The sequence below is a fragment of the Cervus canadensis genome, chromosome 18 (genome assembly GCF_019320065.1).
Source record: "Cervus canadensis isolate Bull #8, Minnesota chromosome 18, ASM1932006v1, whole genome shotgun sequence".
Lineage (NCBI taxonomy): Eukaryota > Metazoa > Chordata > Mammalia > Artiodactyla > Cervidae > Cervus > Cervus canadensis.
This window is the reverse complement of record NC_057403.1, coordinates 25,555,724-25,564,177: the sequence shown is the minus strand read 5'-3', so window position 1 is coordinate 25,564,177 and position 8,454 is coordinate 25,555,724. Positions and strand designations below refer to the sequence as shown.

Below are 8,454 nucleotides of genomic sequence, written 5' to 3'. Positions count from 1 at the left end.
CCTTAAGTGGGGGAACTTACATCCCCCGCACCGCTGAAGGTCAGCGCGCAGTCTGGCCACCCGGCTGCAGGACCTCCTTTGCTAGAATCCTCGGGCGTGTCCAAGCTGGTCTGTAGATCTCATTGACCCTCAGCGGTGGAACTTGTGAACCCCGCAGTCGGGCACCTTAACAATGGGCTCCTAAAGTTGGCTGTGTAAGAAGAGGTGCAAACGGTCGCGGCACCTTGCGTGGGAGAAACCTACACCTTCCTCTTCTCTATACCAAGACTACACTCCCGAGAGCCCTCCGCGGCCACTTCCGCCGTCCCTTCCGCTCGCCCCTTAGCGTGTGGCGCTGACGTAGCAGGAACAGTTCCGGTTGGTGGATTCCGCCCGTTAGGTTTGTTGGTTGGCGACTATACCTTGCCATTCGGGTATTTCCCACACCTCTGCTCTTGGTTCCCGAGCTTCATCCTCAGGATTGGCAACGTGCACCCCGAGTTCCGTGAGTGCCCTACAGTCATGGCCTCATCCATTCAGGACGTTCCTCTGCTTGTCACTGTTTTACTCACGAGGGCACAGGCTGCGTCTGTACTCGGGAGCTCTCGTGTAGGCACCTTCAGACCATCCATTTTCCTTTCATTCCAACCCGCAGGGATAGAGAAAAACCCTTACTCCGCTGCTGGGGGACATGGGTTTCACTCTCTGGCCAGAGCTTGGGGCTGAACTTGAGGGGTTCGGTCACCCTCGGCCCTTTCTCCAGGGCGCTGGATGGGAATGGGTTTGTGCTGGTGATTTCTGTGACACTCCCAACCCCCAGTAGTGAGCCTCGGGAGCAGACCCAGCCTGCACGTGGGAAGGGTTTTCCAACTAGACATGCTCTCATTTCTCTTCACATCCTCAGATTTGCCTTTTGAGACTTGCCCTTCTTTAGGGAGAGCACTCAGGACATCAGGAAAATGACCACGGAGCTCCTGAAAGCCAAAAAAAAAAGGTGAGAATATGTGTAAAATTCCATCATGGCTGTCGAGAGAATGAATACATTCCCTTTTCTTGCTTTGGAGGCTGCTTTATTTGTTGTTGGGCAAAGCTCACTTTCCTGGTCCTGGAGGAGTGGCTTATTAATACATGCAGCCCCTCAACATTTCTTTCTGCCCCATCCATGCTTCAGTCATCTTCTAATTAAGTTAATTGTGAACAGCTCACATGGGGCATAAATAAAAATACAGGGACTTCCAGGCTTAATTGTGCAGTGATAAGGATGAAAGGCAGGGACAGCATAGTAGCCTGTGGCCTGAAGTGGCTAAGGAGAATTTCTAGGAGTAGGGCTGCCAGAACAACCCCTGAGAATCTGTTAAATTGAAGAGTTGGTGAAGACATACCAGTGGGAAGGGCAGGCATCGTGGTTAGTCTAACGCTGGGCCTCTAAGCACATTGCCCTTAACACAGTGTGGGAAGATTGTATTTTAGGTTGATTTTAAAATATGTACTGATGAAAATATAGACTAGCCACCCATACTTGGAACAGAGAGGAGTTTGCTATGGTCTAACCTGAATTTAACATTTGCGAGCATTTTCAGCATCTGGCAGTAGGGAGATTTCACCAAAAGTTCTGGATTGCTTGCCTCTCTGAAAATAAACTACATTGTATTCTGGTGTCGGGGAATTTGAGCTGAATGGTGTCTGCATCATTTGGACAGGTCCCGCAGAGTCTGTTTGTACTTTCCCTAGTATCTTCCATACTGAGGTTGAAACCATTGATAGCTAACATTTTGCGTCTCTCGTATTCATTATCTGCTTGGCCCCTGAAGGATTTTCATTTTCCACCTTTGAGTCTGGGAGGCCAGGTTGAGTGCCAGGATGAGGAGTGTAGACTTTGAGTAGATGGGTTTTGAAGGATGTTGAGAAGGAATTTGATGTAGGAAATCAGAGATATAGGCATATAGCAACTTAAGGGGAAACTGTCTAACCCCAGAGAATGGTGACTGTGATGACTTAGACTTAACTGAATGTGACTAACATTTATTGAGCACCAACACAGTTGCCAGACTGGTTTACTATCATTGTTGATATGCACTTACTTGGTTTTTTCAGATCTGCCTTCACTGTCTTGATTTATTCTTAACCTTGGTCTCTGTAGTAAAGATATAGTAAAGATATACAATTTCCTGGGCATTGTCAGAACAACTGTGAGTTCTGTTTCTCATTTGTTAAATAGTTTATTCATTTGAAAAGTGTCAGTACCAAGAATGCATAAAAAATCTGGGGGCATTTCCAAAGGTAACATTGAATCTTTTATGTGTACTTTCTTCACCACTCATAATGTTAATAGGGAATCATTCAGATTTTCTGGGAAAAGCCAGAAATTTGTATGAGCTGACTTTTTCCTTTTCCTGCCCTTAAGATTAAAAGAAAAAAAAAGCATTATGAAAACTTGATCAAAGTGCACAAGCATTTGAATGGATAAGTGGTTTAGGATGAAACTTCTGTGCCTAAAGGAGTACCTGGCACACATGATATGTTTGCTGCATGACCTTAAATAAATTAACTTGAAGGAACTAAGTCACAAGGGAGTTTCTGTTGTTTGTTTTGATATGTTATTTGGGGCATATAATTAACCACATTTCAGGGGGGCTGGGATGGATTCCAGGTATTCTAACATGCATGATCTCTGAATTCCAGAAAACAACTTACGAAAATCCACAATAGGATGTTAATTATCACCACCTGAGAGGATAAATTAGAATTTGTAACAAATGAGTTGGGTTGGTAGGCACATGATGTTACTAATTCTTAGCATTTTCTCAGTTGATTCTGTTGAACAAATTTGCTGAATGTATACTGTTTACAGAAACTAGATAGACTACATTCAGTGATGGATAAAATATAGCCTGCACCCCTATGAGTCTTCTATTTTATTTTTAGATTTCTTTATCATTGGGGTTTGGTTTAATTTTATGCATACACACCCATGGGACTTCCCAGGTGGCACAGTGATAAAAGAATTCACTTGCCAATGCAGAAGACTCAGGAGACGTGGGTTCATTTCCTGGGTTGGGAAGATCCCCTGGAGGAGGAAATGGCAACTCACTCCAGTATTCTTGCCTGGAAAATTCCATGGACAGAAGAGCCTGGCAGGATCTAGTCCATGGAGTCGCCAGGAGTTGGACGGGACTGAGTGACCGAGCATACATGCACACGTATATCCCTACAGATATACATTTTGACAAATCTTAATGACAAGATTCTATTGTTTTAAAGCTACTGACAGTGTATCTACTCAGACCCATTTTCTCTCTTTCTTTTTTTAAGGTTTATTTATTTACTTTTGGCTGCACTGGTTCTTGGTTCCTGCGAGAACTTTTCTCTGCTTGCAGTGAGTGGGGCTGCTCTTTCTTGCGATACATGGGCTTCTCATTCCAGTGGCTATTCTTGTTGTGGAGCACAGCCTCTAGGGTGCACAGGCTTTAAGTTGTGGTGCATGGGCTTAGTTGCCGCTCGGCATGTGGGATCTTCCCAGAGCAGGAACTTAACCTGTGTCCCTTGGATTGGCAGGTGGCTCCTTAACCACTGGACCACCAGGGAAACCTGCAGACCCATTTTCTAACAGGTGAAGGAACAGCCAGAATTTATCCCACTGAAAGTGATTTCTGTAATAGTGCTTTGAATGAATGATCCTATTGACTGTTTCCCAATTGAGGGGAACATTTAACTTGTTCCCAGTGTTTAACTGTTACAGATAATGCTTCTGTGATCAACTTTGTGTATGAAATTCTTTTATAGATTGGTATTTATCCTCAAAACAAAAATATGACAAGGTGAAGAGAAATACATGTTTTAAAGCAGTGACCACTCATGGCAGTTGGAGCTTTGGAACCTCGCCTATTCTAAAACATTTGATCTTGTCAGTTATCTCTTCTTTGTTTGAGATTTCCTTTTCCCATCACGTTTGCTTTACATGTTGCATTTTTTTTTTGTTTTTGTTATACTGTGCAGTGTTACATTCCCAGGATAGACCTGCTAGTACAGATTTTTTTCTTCTCTCATGTGAGTGTTCACAATAATGTCCTGATTTGTTTCCCCATGTTGATGTGTCCCTTTGTTACTCATTGCATCTGTAATCCTCATTCCCCTTAAACATTAAAGTTATATCACTTTTCTGTTCAGAAGACTTCCTCTGGTGTGTCACAACAGTGTCTTAGATATTCAGTGCAGTCGTCACTTCAAATGTATTCTGTTTCTGGCATCATGTTCTAATTATTCATTCTGAAAGCATGTTTATTGACACCAAAGTGGAATAATCTCATATACATCTTTAATTTAAATAAATTCACTTTTTAGGCACTTGGCTGAAAAAAGAGAGAAAAATAACTTTCAGGTCATTCAGATGAATCTACCCTTTATCACCTAATGACTTTATGCCTGAAAGTGAGGGAGAAATGGGAAGACTGAATCTGTTGCTCTCTAAATCTGTCTCCTTGATTCAGGAAATCCTGCCTGTCCTTTAAGATCTTACTGCCCTCTCATGAAACTGTCTCTGATCTCTCTCTCCTACAGTGACCTCTCTGTCTTGAGATTCCTCTGACGTGGTGATTCACAACCACGACTGTTCTTAGGAGCTCTTAAAAGTATAAAAGTTGCATCCCTAAAGAGTCTGATTTTATTGATTTGTGGTGGGACCGTGCTTGGGGCACTGGATATTACAGTCAGTTGTTCAGTCACTCAAGTTGTGTCTGACTCTTTACAACCCCGTGGACTGCATGCAGCGTACCAGGCTTCTCTGTCCTTCACTGCTGAGGTCCAGGCCCGGCAGGACCAGGAATACCCAAGGGATGAGTGGCGTTGGCGAGGAAGAAGACAGACACACACAGAAGGTTGCGTAGAAGAGGTAGTTTTTTTTTTTTTAATTTTTAGGATAGCTCAGTTTTTATAGAATGATCGTTACCTCCCCCTTAAGTCACCACATATTACATCAGATATTGGTTTGTGCTTCCGTCAATATTTTTTTCCCCGTGTTTTTCCCCTATGCATTCATCTAGAACGTTTCCGATTACAGGGTTTATACTTAAAAGTCCCGTACATAGTCTTCTTGCCTCAATGGCCTAACATTCTCACTCTAACAAAAGCAGTGTTCCACAAATCTCAGGTATAGTGTAAATTCTTTGGACAATAAAACAATACATGGGAAGGGTCACTGTAACATGTTTGACATTTCTGAGAATAGTACCATGAGAAAAACCTGATATTTTTCTTTACCTGAAACCACAAAATCTCAATTTACAATGATTATTAAACAGCAAAAACACCTCTAAAGCAGCAAAACACCTCTATTAATAGTAAGATAATGGCAGTGAAGCTGGTTAATATAAATCTTCTATTAAAATCCTATATACCCCATTTTCTAATTTTACAAAAATACCCATAATATCCTGTGTTCTTTAAAGAAAGGGAAACAGTGAACAAATAGCAGCAAGGAAATAGCAATGATGAAAACCCTTTCAACCAAGGAGCAAGAAAACTAAAGCAGTATATCTACTTCTAAATCTAAATACCTCTACTCTTTTCTATTCTAGAACATTATAATCTTTTTTTTTTTTACCCCGCCCCCCCCAGAACATTATAATCTTTTAAGCAAGCAGCAAAACTGTACCTGTGGCCTTTTCTTTTATGACTTGATGTTTATGGTCATGTCCTGAGCCAGAGCAATCTTGAGCATTTCCAAAAAGGCTTGGACTTTTCCAGCGAGGCCTTATTACTATATATTATCTTTTCCAAAAATTAACAGAAAGCCCAACAACAGTAAGACAGAAGGAAGAAAGGGACATACCAGGCCCCCAGGACAACCTCGAGGGGAAGAGCTGCCTTGCAGGTTCCTTTCTCGTCCCGGCAGCTCTGGAGGGGACATATTGGGCCCCCAGGGCAGCCCTGTGTGAGGAAGAGCTGCCTTGCAGGTTCCTCTCTCGTCCCATGACCTTGTCACAGACTGGGTGCATCCCGGCGGCTCCTGACACTTCACTATCTCCCAGAGTTTGCTCAAACTCATGTCCATTGTGTTGATGATGCCATCCAGCCTTCTCATCCTCTGTCGTCCCCTTCTCCTCCTGCCCTCAATCTTTCCCAGCCTCAGGGTCTTTTCCAGTGAGTCAGCTCTTTGGATCAGAGGGCAAAGTATTGGTGCTTCAGCTTCAGCATCAGTCCTTCCAATGAATATTCAGGGTAGATTTCCTTTAGAATTGACTGGTTTGATATGATTGCTGCCCAAGGGACTCTCAAGAATCTTTTCCAGGGCTTCCCTGGTGGTCCAGTGGCTTAAGAATCTGCCCGCCAATGCAGGGGACACAGGTTTGATTCCTAGTCTGGGAAGATTCCACATGCCCGAGCACACAGCTACAGAAGCCTGAGTGTCTAGAGCCCATGCTCTGCAGCAAGAGAAGCCACCTCAGTGAGAAACCCGTGTACTGCAAAGAATAGCCCCCACTCGCCTCAAGTAGAGAAACCCTATGTGCAGCAACGAAGACCCAGTGCAGCTATAAATAAATAAATAAAAATTTAACAACAACAACAAAAAGTCTTCTCCAGCACCACAATTCAAAAGCATCAATTCTTTGGCGCTCAGCCTTCTTTATGGTTCATCTCTCACATCTGTACATGACTACTGGAAAAACTATAACTTCCCATAAGATGTTATAAAAAAACTTCAACAAACTTTTTGGCCAACCCAGTACTTCGATTCCTCAGGCTTGGGGAGAGCAAGTGGCAGAGTGAGGGAGGGGAAGGACTGAGCCCTCCTGTGAAGTATACATAGCGCTGGGTCATTCACCCTTGCCCTAGAGGCTGAGCTGCTTCAAGTAGAACATTAATGCATAGACCAAATAGTCTCTCAGATTCTTCAAAGTCAGCAAGAAGATTCTATTTTTAGTTTAATTCTTTGTGTGTGATGTCCTCCTCTTCCTGCCTAGGTTCAAAGCTCCCAATGTGAAAGAACGTTTGTTTTGCTTTTATCCCCTGTAGCAGCAAGCCTAGCATCCTGACAGTGATAGGTGCACAACGATGCTGGCTGGATAGAGATGGGAGAATAATGGTCTCTGAATTCTTGGCACCAAGGACATGTAGGGGAGGAGAAAAATTCTTTTTTTATTGGGTATAAGTTAGACAAAAGACATTTTTCTGAGAAAAACAATCAGGAGTTTATTAACATGTGCATCATGCATAGACATGGGAGTACTCAGTGATGGGTAACTCAGAAGGGGTGGTTAGGACTTGAGCTTATATAGCATCTTAACAAAATAACGATAACTTTAGAGATGTGACAAGACAAAGGAAAAGGACTTTGAATTTCTAGAGCAGCAATTCTGGGAAGGTATAATAAATATATGGGGGAACTAATGGAAGAAAAGGGCCAGTTAGTAAGTGTTTGCTATGTAGATTCCTCTGGTGGGGTCTGTGGGCCGATAAGGGTCTAGAGTTGTCTCTGATGATTAATTTCTGTCCTTCATAAAATGGGGAAAAGGGACACCTTTACAGATTAATGTTGTGCTTTTAGGCAAATGGGAAAGGGCAGAGAGCTTTTCTTGTGTCTGGTTACTAATTGCCTTCAGCTCAAAATAATTGTTTTATGCCAAAGTGGCATATTTGGGACTGGTGTATTCTGTTCATCATCCATAGTAAAATCCCATGGACAGAGGGGCCTGATGGGCTACTGTCCATAGGGTCACAAGGAGTTGGACACGACTTAAGCGACTTAGCGCAGCACGTAGTAAAGTCTAGAAATCTCCTCCACCTCCTCAGAGATGCCTTTTGATCCCTCATCCTGCGGTGTGGACTGCGTGGACTCCTGGATGGACAGGGGTGTGTTTTGTATTAAAAGGCATTCATGGCATTCCGAGATGTGGCTGTTGGCTTCACCCAGGAGGAGTGGAAATTGTTGAGCCCTGCTCAGAGGACCCTGCACAGGGAGGTGATGCTGGAGATTTATAACCACTTGCTCTCACTAGGTAAGAATGGCTTTCCCTTAGCACTTAAAATCCGCCCTCAGAATATTTTCTATACATCATGAAGAAAGGCTACTCACAACGCAGCTTTGTCTTAGGGTTGAGCTTAAAAACAATAATTTACCTTTGTCCTCACAGTACATCTGGATTCAGTAGAGTTGAAAGCAGATAGATTTATTCATATTGTGTATGCCACTCTGCATTTTCAGGTCTCTTTCCCAAGTCAGAGGCTTTTTTTCTTTTTTTTTAATTTTATCTTGCCCCAAACCTAGCAGATTTTTCATTTAGTAAGTTTTGATAGGCTCTTTCTCTGATTGCAGTCTCCTTTTAGTACTCAACCCTTTGACTGCAGAGAGTTCACTATTCATGGGCCCTTTGTCCCACCCTCTTGGTTTCCTCCCACCCATTTTGGCTAGATTCTAGAATGGCCCCCTTAAACACATAATCAGAAGTCTCCTTGTTTTCTTTCCTTATGAGCAGACAT

General features: G+C 43.0%; 1 long non-coding RNA gene across 2 annotated transcripts; it reads left to right on the top strand.

The window, feature by feature from the left end:
- The first annotated feature begins 369 nt into the window (after positions 1-369).
- LOC122421481 lies at positions 370-7,967 on the top strand. Of its 2 annotated transcripts, none has more exons than XR_006263492.1 (3): positions 370-484; positions 884-973; positions 7,770-7,967. It is a non-coding gene; the product is annotated as an uncharacterized LOC122421481 (long non-coding RNA). The 2 variants fall into 2 exon arrangements; XR_006263493.1 differs by lacking the exon at positions 370-484 and adding an exon at positions 563-588.
- Positions 7,968-8,454: the final 487 nt, after the last annotated feature.